This window comes from Petromyzon marinus, chromosome 6, assembly GCF_048934315.1.
Source record: "Petromyzon marinus isolate PM22_M1 ecotype Great Lakes invasive population chromosome 6, UKy_Petmar_22M1.pri1.0, whole genome shotgun sequence".
NCBI classification, from domain to species: domain Eukaryota; kingdom Metazoa; phylum Chordata; class Hyperoartia; order Petromyzontiformes; family Petromyzontidae; genus Petromyzon; species Petromyzon marinus.
In genome coordinates, this window is record NC_133672.1 from 1,091,618 (window position 1) to 1,105,655 (window position 14,038).

A 14,038-nucleotide genomic window follows, 5' to 3' on the forward strand; every position below is an offset into this window, starting at 1 on the left:
AGAGTGCAGCGAAGCGCTAATAATGACAAGAATAATGGCGTGAGGACGCAGCATGGCTCTGCGTGCCTCCACGCGCGGAGAAAAAAACCACATTGTTAATTGCTAAACATTGCCCAAGAATATCATCAGCAGCACGAGCCAGTCCGCACAACTGATAGGTTTGACTCCTTTTGAACTTGGTCTCGTCATTTTTGAAGTCATTGCCAAGTAATTTATTCTGCCTTGCAGTGGATGCCGATGAAATCAACTGAATGCAAGGGGCGGAGTGGCGTCGCAGCGATTATCACGCCGCGTTCTGAACCCCCAATTTGGGTTCCGGCCACGACCAACAGCGGTGGCGGTGGTGGCGGTGGTATCGGAATTTGTCTTCCCCTCCTCTCACCCCTTCACCAACCCATACACCCACAACTGACTAGTGTGGTGAATTATTGTCAAACAATCTCCATGATTAGCATGGCGTGGAGAGGCCTTCATCCAGCAGTGGATTGACCATGTGTAAGATTAAGCCCCCCCCTCCCCCGCCCTTAACTTAGGGGTGGAATGAAAACTGGCAAGTGTGTAGAGAAGCGAGAAGAGATGCTTAGAATGTCAGTGGGAAACAGAAAGAGGACCACGTGGCTGCGGGAACATGTGCAAGGTGATGACGCAGCATTTACTGTTGACAACGTGCGAGTGGAGGGCACGCCGCCATAGGGAAGGGGAGCGATGGTCAAGCGTAATAACAGCGTGGCAGCCAAGGGATTAGAACCTGTGTAAGATGACGTGCACTGAGGAGATGGAGCGATGAAATGGCATCATTTGCGGATGCCACGTTTATTATCACGTCGCAGGATCGTGAGAGACATGTGTACGTATGTGGAACTTCTTTTGCACCGCACGTAGCCAACCGTGCGAATCGGTGGTGCAGGGGAAAGAAAGCCCTAGCTTGGGAAAGGCTTCATCCAGCAGTGGATTGATCGTAGCTAAGATTCAACTACTTGTGTGCTCATGTTGCAACCTAAATCCCGATTTAGAAAGTGGCCCTTAAACAATGTCCAGTGACGACCTCTCATTCCGCCCGTCGCCAATGTATCCTGCGCAAGAGACATCGGACAGCATTTAAATGATAATCATTTTAATTTACGAAGTGTCTAAATACGAAAGCATCTCCAAATGCTGTCGACCGGTTCAAAGTGACATGGAATAAAAACTGCAATGGAAACAGCATCATGCATTATTTAATCAACAACAACAACAACAACACAACCTATGAACCTTCGATGCCTAAAGTCAGCCTCTTGACAAAGGTCAACAAACATAATTATTTTCTCCACAGTCCGTGTGGAAGTCATTCTAACATTATTACATAGACATAATATCTATGATTAATGTATGTTAAGTTGCATTGTGGAGGAAAAAAACCTAAATGCTCAAGTCCATGGCCCCTTCCATTGCAAAAATCTGTGCACTCTGAGTGTGAAATAACCTTCGCTCCAAGATAAATTACATTTGAGCCTCTTTTATGTAAAAAGAAGAAGCATGCCACTGTGGTGCAATGTTTATTGCACTGGACTTGCAATCCAAAGGTCACCCATTCGATTCTACCTCGCGGGGCTGTCACCCAGCGGCATACATACACTTGTACACCAAAGTCAGTCGATCAGCAGGACATATATGGTGGGGTAAAGTGTGGGTATCCCACCTCTTTGAATACATCTCGGAAGTGTAGAAGATTGGTGCCACATCCCCTCCTGAGGCCCTCTCCTGAATTCCGTGGGGCCGTTCCGCCAGCAGTGGCGTGAGCAATAGATGCAGGGCTGCCCCTTCGCCCTCCAACTCGTCACGGTGAGAAGACTCCACGTCACTCCGAAGCAGTGTGATGTTCAGTTTTACTCCCAGTCAGCCTGACCCCGATCAAACCTGTCACATTTGCATTCGAGGTAAGAAAGAAAACTAAATTATTGTGAATATTGGTTGATTCTTGATGTAATACTGCTCGAGTTTTCAACTACGTGGCCGGCAGAGTGCAGTTGATGTTTTAGAAGATCACCTAAATCTGGTTCGTTATTATCTCTGGCACAATTTTCCAGATCCCAGTGTGGCGGCTGATCACCCGCTGAGTGGCAGCTACTCCCCTGCTACTGTTTGTGAGGCCATTATCACGAACGGAGGCTCATCCTCCTTTAGCGATGCTGTGGTTACCCAGTGTCGCATTGGCCGATGGTCGAGGACAATGGTAGAGTAGCAGCTGAGGGATAAAACGGATGTCCACTGACCAGAGGATTCTCACTGACCAGAGGATGTCCACTGACCAGTGGATGTCCACTGACCAGAGGATGTCCACTGACCAGAGGATGTCCACCAACCAGAGGATGTCCACTGACCAGAGGATGTCCACTGACCAGAGGATGTCCACTGACCAGAGGATGTCCACTGACCAGAGGATGTCCATTGACCAGAGGATGGCCACCAACCAGAGGATATCAATTGACCAGAGGATGTCAATTGACCAGTGGATGTCCACTGACCAGAGGATATCCACTGACCAGAGGATGTCCACTGAACAGAGGATGGCCACCAACCAGAGGATGTCCACTGACTAGAGGATGTCCACCAACCAGAGGATGTCCACTGACCAGAGGATGTCCACCAACCAGAGGATGTCCATTGACCAGAGGATGTCCACTGACCAGAGGATGTCCACTGACCAGAGGATGTCCACTGACCAGAGGATGGCCACCAACCAGAGGTTGTCAATTGACGAGAGGATGTCCACCAACCAGAGGATGACCACTGACCAGAGGATGTCCACTGACCAGAGGATGTCCACTGACCAGAGGATGACCACTGACCAGAGGATGTCCACCAACCAGAGGATGTCAATTGACCAGAGGATGTCCACCAACCAGAGGATGGCCACTGACCAGCTGGAGTGGCGAAATCAGTTAATGCTCATGAGAGTACAAAAACAGGACTGTATAAAATCTGTTACATGATCAATTATTTTATTTCTGTTTCAATTTCAACGTATAAATTAATAAAACATACATATTCGAATTGACGATAATCTGGAAGGATAAGCTTAAAAAGAAAACGGCATTACAAAATTACCGTTTTCATCTGAAAAACTGTTACATTAGAGTGTAACACGGCTGCACGAGTGCCCGTGCCATCTAAGGCAGCCTCGCCAGATTTAAACAGAGCAGCAGCCACTTAAAGTTCTCTCCGGGACCTCACGAGTGTCCACGGTGTCGGTTATAATATCCTTACAACAGATCTCTACCTCTACTCACTATATTAAAACATCAAAAAATTCAAACATTTGTTAATAATCGCAGATCAGCCATTAGACTTATAGTGCAGCAATTACCAAATGGTAATTGCACTTAATTAAGTAGATGGCCATGAACCTAATCCCTCATATGAAGGGGGGACCGTCAGAAATTAAGACTTTGGGATGAGTGACGGCTGTTTAATTGACTTGTCATCCTGAGCAAACAATCACGTGGTTGGGAAGCGGTAATTAAGGGAGCAGAAGTTTGCGTTGGGTATTGTCGGTAATCCATCTAAATGTCACACTCCCGGCATGCGGCCCTGCAGAGAGGATAGGAAAAGATCACTCGCATCCATTCCCCATGACTGATGTGCCACGCAACCCCCCCCCCCCCCCCCCGGCATCTGCAATGCAAATCCACCTTCATTTCTAGAAAAACCAGGACGAGGTGGGGGAAGAATAAACACCCTCTCAACCCCCACGGTACCCGCAGATTTAGGGCGCAGCCCAGACCAAACAGACTGCCAGAATTTCCTTTCGATTGCCACAACCAACCACCTTGCTGAGCACCCACCTCGCCCGCACCCCTGGCACCCACTTACTGGGCACCCCTGGCACCCACCTCCCCCGCACCCCTGGCACCCACCTACCCCGCACCCCTGGCACCACCTCCCCCGCACCCCTGGCACCCACCTCCTAGGCACCCCTGGCACCCACTTCCTAGGCACCCCTGGCACCCACCTACCCCGCACCCCTGGCACCCACCTACCCCGCACCCCTGACACCACCTCCCAGGCACCCCTGGCACCCACCTACCCCGCGCCCCTGGCACCCACCTACCCCGCACCCCTGGCACCCACCTACCCCGCACCCCTGGCACCCACCTACCCCGCACCCCTGGCACCCACCTACCCCGCACCCCTGGCACCCACCTACCCCGCACCCCTGGCACCCACCTACCCCGCACCCCGAGAGCCGACCCTCCCTGCCCGGTCGCCAGCGCTCGAGCGCGGCAGCCTCGTTCCGGCGCCGCACGTAAATCACCGCCGGCGAGAGCGCGCGCGTTATTGTTCATGCGGAGAATGGCGAGCGCGTATATATCACGCGCTTTAGAGTCATTATTAAAATGAGGAGCAGGCCAGGGCGTCAGCGATTTCGCAGGCACAAAAGTGTCCGTTTGTCTAGTCGCCGTCGTCCGCGTTATTTGAATCCCAGTACTACAGTAAACATGGTAAGCAGGTGTGATTTATGGAGCGCGCACTGCTGGCATGCCGCTTGATTAAATTTGGGCCATTGATATAATGCGTCATGCAAGCCATCAGAGCGATCAGCAAACTTCATCCGCAATGGACATTTATGGCAGTCCTCCGCTATGAATTTTTAACCAAGCGCCCCGTTCTGTTTTTAATCCGTGAAATCAATCGTTAGTTAGCGCCAATCTGTCCACGTGTCACTAGTTTAATTTTCCACGCAAATCGCCCGACCCAATTCGCTTCTGCCTCTCACAGCTCCTCGCTGTGTTTGTCTTGCGCGCCACAGATAGAGACGCGAGCGGGGCCACACTTTAACAACACATGAGACTCACCTAATAGCTGTCTTTAATATTTATTGAATATTAGAGTAAATCAGAGAATATTTATAAGTTATTTAATGGGAGACATGTACTAATGTGCCATAAAATGTTTACGAGTCATTTGACTAATACGTACAACACTTGCAACATTTACACAATATACGTCAAGGGGGACACCATTCGTCCGCGTGGGCGGTTTTGGCGCGCACACTAAATCTGAATAGATGTTTAACTTACAGCCTCTGCTTTGTAGAATACGAAAAATATATATTTGCTGATTTTTGTTTTTGTTTTACCCAACTTGAAGGTGTATGAAAATCATCATGTCAACGTTCAAACTCATTTAGAGGAGCTGCGACTATAGCCCTTGACCGTGCGCACCGCCTGCTCAGCTGCTGTCATTTGAAGTCTACTCGAATCTGCAAGCTTGTAATTCTCGCTTGCTCACAGGTCAATGTTTGTAATAGTTGATGGTAGTCAATCTGATGATACTTGCATCCAGTAGCTCTGGCGTTCCGCAAGGATCTGTTTTGCCTCCCGCATTATTTCTTCTCTTACCATCTTCAAACTCGTGATGTGATCCACTCCTGTGCAGGTGACAGGATACTTCATGCATCAAACTAATTTACATAATCAGAATGTACAGTACACTGAAACCTCACGAAGACAGACTCGGATGAGTCGGAATTCGGGGGTAAGCTAGAGTCGGGTTAAGACAGAAAAGATTCCAATAAAAAATAAATAAAACGATACCCCAAAATACCTCAGATTAGAAGACGATCGATGGGTAGCTGATGTGCACACTGTGGGGACACGGCGTGAAGCTATGCAGATCTTGTGTAGAACATTCGGTGTGACGAGAAAGTATAAGACACTATCCCTGGCTATTGTAATTCCTGGAACACAATCGAGGCGCATAAATGTAATATCAATTCTAAAGCTATATATAGAGATATGTACGTATCTGTTGTATGGAATTGGGTGAATCCATTCACTGGAACGCCACGTGCGTCCACGTCCTTGACTAGGGCTCTCTCTCATTCTCGTTTTTCGATTTAAATTTTACAATAAAACAAATGAGCTCTTCAATTGCACGAAAATCGTCTCTTGGGTTGAAGAGTCAGCCTCCCACCTCTGCTTCACGCTGCTGGTGACTCGGATATGACTGTCTACTTCACGTTGTGATTGTAAATATTTCATTATTTGTCATTTACTTATAACATGTTGTTCATTTGTGAATAACATCGTTTACTATCAATAAAACTAATAAAGTCCAGCTGCTGAAGGTTGTACTGTTATAGACATTTATCTGCACAACTCATAGATACATCGGCATCAATGACCACAGCCTTGAAAACAATCGTCAAATAGGGCCACAAAAAAACTCGGTTGTGTTTCACTCTTAAAAACCCAGCCAATGATACTATTGCATAAGGTTGGACAAAGCACAGTCCCTTCCATCATATTTAGAAATGTTATTTCTCTGCAAAAGTAAAACTGTTAATCTGCCGGGCACAACAATCTCTTCTGACTTGACATGAAATAGCCACACAGTGCGTATTAGTAATCGGGCTAAGGAGGAATAAACAAATCTTTGGCTTTCCTTTTCCATACCACAGTCGCCGTCTTTAACTCTGAACAATTATTATCATTTTACAAAACACACTTTCAGCTGAAGCTGCGATGGATTTTCTCATCGTCACCATCGTGACGATGGTACATTTCAATGTACCATGTACCATCGCTGCATACCGGTCAACCCCGTATCAGTGCCCTACCTTATTACGGACAAATTCAGACCTTATTGGTCACCCCATGCCCTTATAAATCAACGTTCATCCTACAAAGTCCCATCACAGAAGAGAAACAACAACAACAACAACAGCCATTCGCCCCTAAGTGGCGGTGACGTCACCACGACGCTTGTGCCAGGGATAAACACAAACAAATAGACAAACACATTTTTTATTCCCTGTACAAGAATACGGGTAAACCGTATGGTTTGACAGGTGTGTAGTTGAAATTCTGCTGCTGCCATACCCGGGGTGGAGCACCAAATTCCCACCTCATTGCACCTCGTAGAACTCAACGTGAAGCAGCGGCCAGGAGGGTGATTGATGGTCCAGCACTCGCTGATTCACTCCACAGTCGCTCGCTCGCCCGCGGGTCAGTCGCCGCCTCTATCACTCTTCTCACTACTACCACGGTTACCGTCTCCGTGAACTTCATTCTTTTATTCCTCCAACAGTGCTGAGTACTCGATCTGCCAGCTTTTTCAGTTTTTTTTTCAGTTTATTTATTTTGGTATAGCCCTGTGAGCCATTTGGCTCTTGAATCGGGTGCAACCACAACAAACAAAAAAAACAAAAACACGATCAAGAAAAACATCTTAAAGTGACTATGTGACTGTGCAAACAGAAAATCCATGAAATAAACAGCAAAATATTCCTGAAAAAAGCACCGTACACCAACGCTGTGTGCAGAAAATCCCAGTGGGATGCAAGTCAAACAACAACAACAACAATAAAACTTAGATTAAGGCCATCAGTCTAACTCCGTACTACAACAAAACAAACATGTCCAAACCAAAAAACGTTTCGAAATCACCAAAAAATAAAGCCATAATTGCAACGTAACAGTGATCACAGGGACTGTGACCGAATTTTTACAATAAACTACATAAATAACATGTAACACCAAATCCTAGAGCCATAGCTGGCTGCATGAGTTACTCCACAACAACAGAAGCATCAGTCGGAGTATCACATTTTTCAATGCACCTTTAAGATCAGCACGCTAAATCAAAATACAGATAATACTTTGCAGCGTCATCCGGAGCGAAACATTTTATTTTATTTTACGCCAATGAATAGCAGTGGCAGCTAGGGGTGTACAACTCCTCTAGAGCAGTTTTGAGAGAAGATCTCATTGGTAGCGATTCAAGTTGCAGTTTATTGGCAATATCATTCCAGACCCTGGGGGCATCAATAGCAAAGGCCCTTCCTCCAGTTTTTGTACAGCAATAGGGAATGTGAAGCTGGTAAATGAGCGAAGACCTCAGGTCAAATTTGTTCTTTGACACAGAGAAGAGATCCAGCAGGTAGTCTGCAGATTTTTTTGTAAGTACATCGTGAATAAATAAGATCTGGTGCACAAGCCGTCAAACATTAAGAGATGTTAAGTTTGACCCAATGTAGAGATCACAGTGGTGAGTCCTATATGGGCAGTTCAATGTAAATCTTAAGGCCGAGTGATAGATGGAATCAAGCTTCTTCAGTACAGAACTTGGGGCTGATTTATACACGATGTCACAGTAGTCAAGGAGAGGCAGTATGGTAGCTTTTATCAATTCCAAACGGAACATTGGGGGGAAGCAGTGCTTGTGTCCATACAGAAAACCAATTTTTATTTTTGTCTTTTTACCAATGTAATCAATGTGATCTTCAAAATTCAGTTTTGAATCCAGGATGACCCCAAGATACTTATAGATCTTGACTTGCTCTATTTCATAATTATGTAAGGAATGTAATTGGGGAAAAATAACTTCCTGCTTTAGTCCTGGTGAGAAGCATAGCACCTTGATTTTGGAGGTATTCAGGACTAGTTTAAGAGCAACTAGCTGATGTTGTAGTTTGTTGAAATCACCCTGTAGCTTAGCAATCACGTCATCCGGAGAGCGGCCAGCAGTAATCAGTATCGTGTCATCTGCAAGAAGATTTACCCTGGAATGATCCAGGTGAGTGCCCAAGTCATTGACATAAAGAGAGAACAAAAGGGGGCCAAGGATGGAACTCTGTGGAACCCCTTTTGTTATCTTAACACTGTTTCACCTCCAACCATCTGTGAATAAAGTTTGGGTGCGAGAAAAGAGGTAATTTTGTAACCATTTTACTGCGTTTTCGGAAAAACCGAGGCAACTTAGTTTACTAAGCAGGGTGTTGTGGTCTACTGTATCAAAAGCTTTGGACAGGTCTAGAAAAAGACAGGTACAGTACTGCTTATTATCAAGGCTACTGTAAATGTGATTCAGAGAGTCTAATGCAGCAGATGTGGTGTTGTATTTTTTTCGGAACCCAGATTGTTTTAGATGTAGTAGATTGTTGGTGGACAGCAAACTGCTAATTTGGTAGGTCAATAATTTGTCAAAAATCTTCATCAACGGGAACAAAATTGAGATAGGTCGGTAGTTATTTGGATCATCTTTAGGGCCCCCTTTGTGAAGGGGACGGACATAGGAATGTTTCCATTCTAGAGGAACTGATGCTTATTTGATGGACAGGTTGAAAATATGGGCTATAGGTTTGTATATTAGGTGACCAACAGTTAGTAGAGCAAAGACGGGAATACTATCTGCTCCAGTAGAGGAGGACCCTTTGAGGTAGGACAGTTGTTTCAGAACATTACTTTCGTGGATTGGCTGGAAACTAAATTCGTTTAATGTTTGGACAGGTGTGTAGGAATTTGCATGAACAGGGGTGACTCCCAATACATTATCAAAAAGAATACCAGCTTCAGAAAAATGAAGGTTAAAATTGTCAACAATTTTTTGGGGATCTGAAAAATATTCCCCATTTCGGTTAAGCTCAGCAGACAGATTGTCTGTTTTGGATGCCTTTTCGATACATTTAATTGTTTTCCAGAAAATGCTGGCATTTCCATGTGATTCCAGGAGAGTGGAGGAAAAGTAGGCATTTTTTGCATGCCGTATTTTTTTGACGCATCTATTCCTTAAAATCCTGTATGCTAGCTAGTCATTGACCAAATTACTTTTCTGAGCACATGCCCAAGCCTTGTCCCTAGTTTTTATGAGCTTTGTAATCAAAGGATCAAACCATGGTGGGCGGTTGCCTTTAGTTTTAAATCTAACCAACGGAGCATGTTTGTTAAGAATTTGGAGAAACGTGTACCTGAAGGTCTCCCAAGCCGTAGTCAGGTTGGGGATACCACAGACCTTGTCAATATCCGAGTGAAGCACATCATTAGCAAATGCCTGAGTGCTGAAGTGTCTCATAGAGTGCATCTCAACCAATTTAGGGGGGGCTTTGGGTCTGGCTGATGATCTCACCCCAAAAATGAAGGAGTGATCACTAAGGTTATTACCCAGAACACCAGTCAGTGTGAAATTGTGAGGGGCATTTGTCAATAGGACGTCAAGCAGAGATGACTGTCCCGGATTTTTTAGGTTGGGTCTTGTGGGGACATTTATTAATTGAAACAGATTAAATTCATCTGCAAATTTTTTTCTATTTCACCTTTAGGGAGGCCCCCACAAAGCTCTCTCAGTGCAGATGCAGCTTCAATATCCTTCCCACTAGGCGGTCGATAGCAGCACACTACCAATATCTGTTGATTATTTGGGAGAGTTATTTTGAGAGCCAGACCTTCAAAGCAACATCTTTTTAAACAAGGAGTGAGGTAGTGAATATGCAATAGTATTACAAAAATAGATGGCAATTCCACCTCCTTTAGATCCTCGGTCAAGCCGAAAAAGGTTGTAGTTGTCAATCGCAATCTGCAGGTCATTGACGGCAGGAGTGAGAAATGCTTCTGTTAGGCAAAAAATGTCCGGGTCAAGATTTGCCACTTCTAGTTTTAGTTGACTTAATTTACTCACAAGCCCTCTGATGTTGACATGTAGAACACCAACACCTTTCCTGTCAGAAAAATCTACAGAATTATACGAGTTCTTTTCATTGGGCCAGGATGAAGCTCAATACCACCCATAAATAAGAAAAGTAGAATTAACAGTTTGCACAAGTATTTTCTGTGAAAGGATGAAGAGCGGCGAACCTTGGACGAATAGCAGTAGCTCGCAGATGGTGTTATTTTTAAGAGCAGAATGAAGTTTGGAAGGAGTGCTGGTGAAGTAATGGGACAAAGATAGGGTTTAAAAGGATACAATGATGGAGTGTAGAAGTGTCTATGAGCTGTTTCATTAACAGATGTAGTGGCAAATCGAGCAACGAGTATGGGCGCAAAGTAATGAGGGTAGCTGTTTGTAGAGTTGAGTGTGGCACTAGATATGGCCGGGAGGGACAGTAGTAGGATACGCAGCAGGAGAATTGCCATCTCTAAAATATCCGAGGTAAACACAGATTAACACACAGATTAACACACAGACCGTTTCATGTCATCAACGTTGTTCAGCCACCATCATTCAAGTCAAACTTTTCTCGATCTGCTCTCTTCCCTTACACTGCTTGACTTTGGAATTCCCTCCCAATGTGTCTTTCCAAGTGTTGTATTTAGAGAGCATCTAATTTGAAAAGCACCTAAAGACACTCTGCCAAAATGGTGGTAGGAAGACATCCAAAAGAAAATGGAGGCACGACACCACACCATGAGACCGCGGTAGGCCCTGGGAGAGGCCTCGTCACGTGGAATCGGAATCAGGCAAGGGCTAGGAGGCAGCGGCAGGACCAGGCCAGCAACAGAGGAAAATAAAATAGAGGGGATCACAAAAAACATGGTTTAGTGCAGCAGGTCTTAGTCTGTGAGTTTCAGCCCCCAAAAGAATGTCATAGTGGGGGTTGGCTGCAAAATGGGGGGGGGGGGGGTGCCAATTAGCCCCAGAAGGGATGGTGGTGGATCAATTAAATCCATGATGAAATGGCGGTAAACACTCCTGGAAGGACGACCGCTGCAATGATCCAGCAGTCATGGGTCATGTGCAGGAGTGAGATGGGTCTGTGACATCATGGTGAGTGTGGGGAGGCACTCATGCAGCAGTGGATTTTGGCCGATGATTATGATGATGCTTTCAACAAAACCAGCTCCTCATAGTTAACCGTCAGCTGCTTCAGACATTTAAAAAAATTTAAAACATCAAAATAATTTAGCATCAATTAGCAAATTACATCAATTATTGAGTTGCCCCATGCAGTAACAGTACATTCCAGAGCTCAGAACTTGTACAAATATGGTCAGGGCAAACACTTGGGCGAGCCTGCTAAAATTCCCACATGTGCTTCCTATGGAAATGCAATATTCGCAAATCGCTACAGTCACCCATTGTGAAATGTTTGGCCAAGTGCTTCAGGAGGGATTATTGCCGATTCAAAAGGCCAACGGGGCACAAGTGGGCTAATTTTGGAAAATTGTTTTTGCTTCTGGGTGGGCTGTAAGCCACAGTGGGCCCTCCATGACAAGAACTCTGCGGCCACCTTGACAACCGGACCAATTAAAACCGCCATGCCATGCACATTTCAAACAGCCGCCACAATAAGCTGCACAAGTCCATCCCCCCGCACGGGTCAGATGACCCCTTAAACAGCAGGTTAAAGGTCATCCATACAAATAACCTTCTTTATGTAAATCCCACGCCACGATCAAGCTGCGTGAAATTATAAGCATAATCCGGAGGTTTCAAATGTCCGACAGCTGCCGGGTTCAAACAAAGTGACAGCTTTTTAATTGCACGCAGCCACTCATGAAAATTTGATTAAAACATTACCGAAATGTCACGCCCCCTCCGTTCAGCTCCTCGGCCAGAAATATAATCCTGTCCCTGGCTAAACAGGATCCGCTCTCTGAGCGTGGCTTCGTTAGTGTCATTAGGCCGAGGATAATACAAGCTGGCCGCTTTCGTGCCGCCGCATTGTTTGGCCACCGACGCGCCCACACGCACAAAGCGACACGCGTGTTAGCGCGCGCATGATCGTGTGCACGATGCACCAATTTACGGCAAGTGCTTCGCACTCGGTTATGTAAAGTGAACACTAAACTTGGCCACAACGCTCCAATGTAAACGTGAATTTCAATCACAAGCGCGCCAGTTATAGTTATAACTGTAGACGTTTAGCCATACTGTAAGCCGTTTTCATGCAAACTAAAGTTTATGAAGATCACAGTGTAGTTATCGAAAATCTGAGCGTTTGTCAAGTCTTTACCCAAAGCCTTCAATTGATTTTACACGAATGTGCTGGTTGTGGCTTAATCAGCCGCACCAAGTTGTTGAAACAGAAAAGGCTCTGAAGACAGAAACAATACTCACCATTTACTTCCAGTCTGAGAACTATTGTGGCTGAAACTTTAACGAGTGTTTATTAATTGTTTAAGATACTGAAATTCTCTTTCATTTTTACATAAAAATTATTAACAAAGTTTGGTCGTAAAAATATTTAATAATTTTGTTACACGATCCTTCAAATGTCTTTAGTGTGTTTGTGATACCCCGCAGCCTAAAGGTTACGACTGGAGATAACAGTGCCATAAATTGTTAATAATATCCCATTGAGCACTCATTCATTAATTAGTTATTAATATTATATATATGCACACACACAATGCAAATATAATTATGAGAGTAACATTTCAATCTCCTAAGTAAGAGAGCGTAACTTCACGTTGCAACACACCCGTAATTTCTAAGGTGAGGTGCATCCTTGAACTCTCTTGCTGCCAAACTGCCACAGGGAACTGCGTGGTGCATGAAATCGTACAATCACGCGAATGCTCAGGGCTGGCCAGCGGCCTAGCTCGCGAGTGTGCAGGTGGTACAAAGGGCGCTGGGATCCATGGGCCGGAAGGGCCCAGTAGAGGGGGTGGGGGGGACAAGAGGTGGGGCCCATTTCATTCCTCACACCAGGGCCCATGGCCAGTGACACACGACGCCACTGGGGCCCTCCTCCGTACACCTGCCAGTGTGTGGCTTTCCTGGATCAGGAGATGAATGCTCGGGGGTTGTCTGGTGGGACGCGAGGGGCTTCGGTGAGGCTCCAGGATTGCAGCGATGCAAATTCCAACCTTCGTTGGCTTTTGCGGTCAGACGAACCTAGAGCCCCTGCGACGTCACTCACAATGAGAGGCTGCCAGGCCATGTGATGATCTATGGATTCATTGTTTAAATTGATTTTAAACGAATAATCAAATCAACGCACGCATCGATTCAGGCACAAACTTCCTAAAAGCTTTCCTATGAACGAGACGCAATGAGGCAGATGGTCCAGATGAGACAAAAAAATGAGACGTGGGATAAGCAGGAGGCAGCACAAAGGATGCAGCACATTTGGTAAAAAAAAGACAGAGAGAGCGCTGACCATACAACTGAGAGATCACAACCTAATCAAAAAAAGTCAATTATTGGATTTACTCTTTTTTGGGGCCGGTTGTGGCTGATTTGTCACTGCCGACATTTCCAAGTCACTCGTAATCACCGAACTCTGAGATATTAACAGCAGCGGTAGTGGTCTATCCACTGTTTGGCTACCACT

The 14,038-nt window shown here is 45.5% G+C and overlaps 1 long non-coding RNA gene across 1 annotated transcript; it reads right to left on the reverse strand.

The window, feature by feature from the left end:
- Positions 1–226: 226 nt before the first annotated feature.
- Positions 227–2,298, reverse strand: LOC142922572 (uncharacterized). Its single transcript, XR_012940165.1, has 2 exons — positions 1,682–2,298; positions 227–1,073 (listed from the first exon to the last, which is right to left on the reverse strand). It is a non-coding gene; the product is annotated as an uncharacterized LOC142922572 (long non-coding RNA).
- Positions 2,299–14,038: the final 11,740 nt, after the last annotated feature.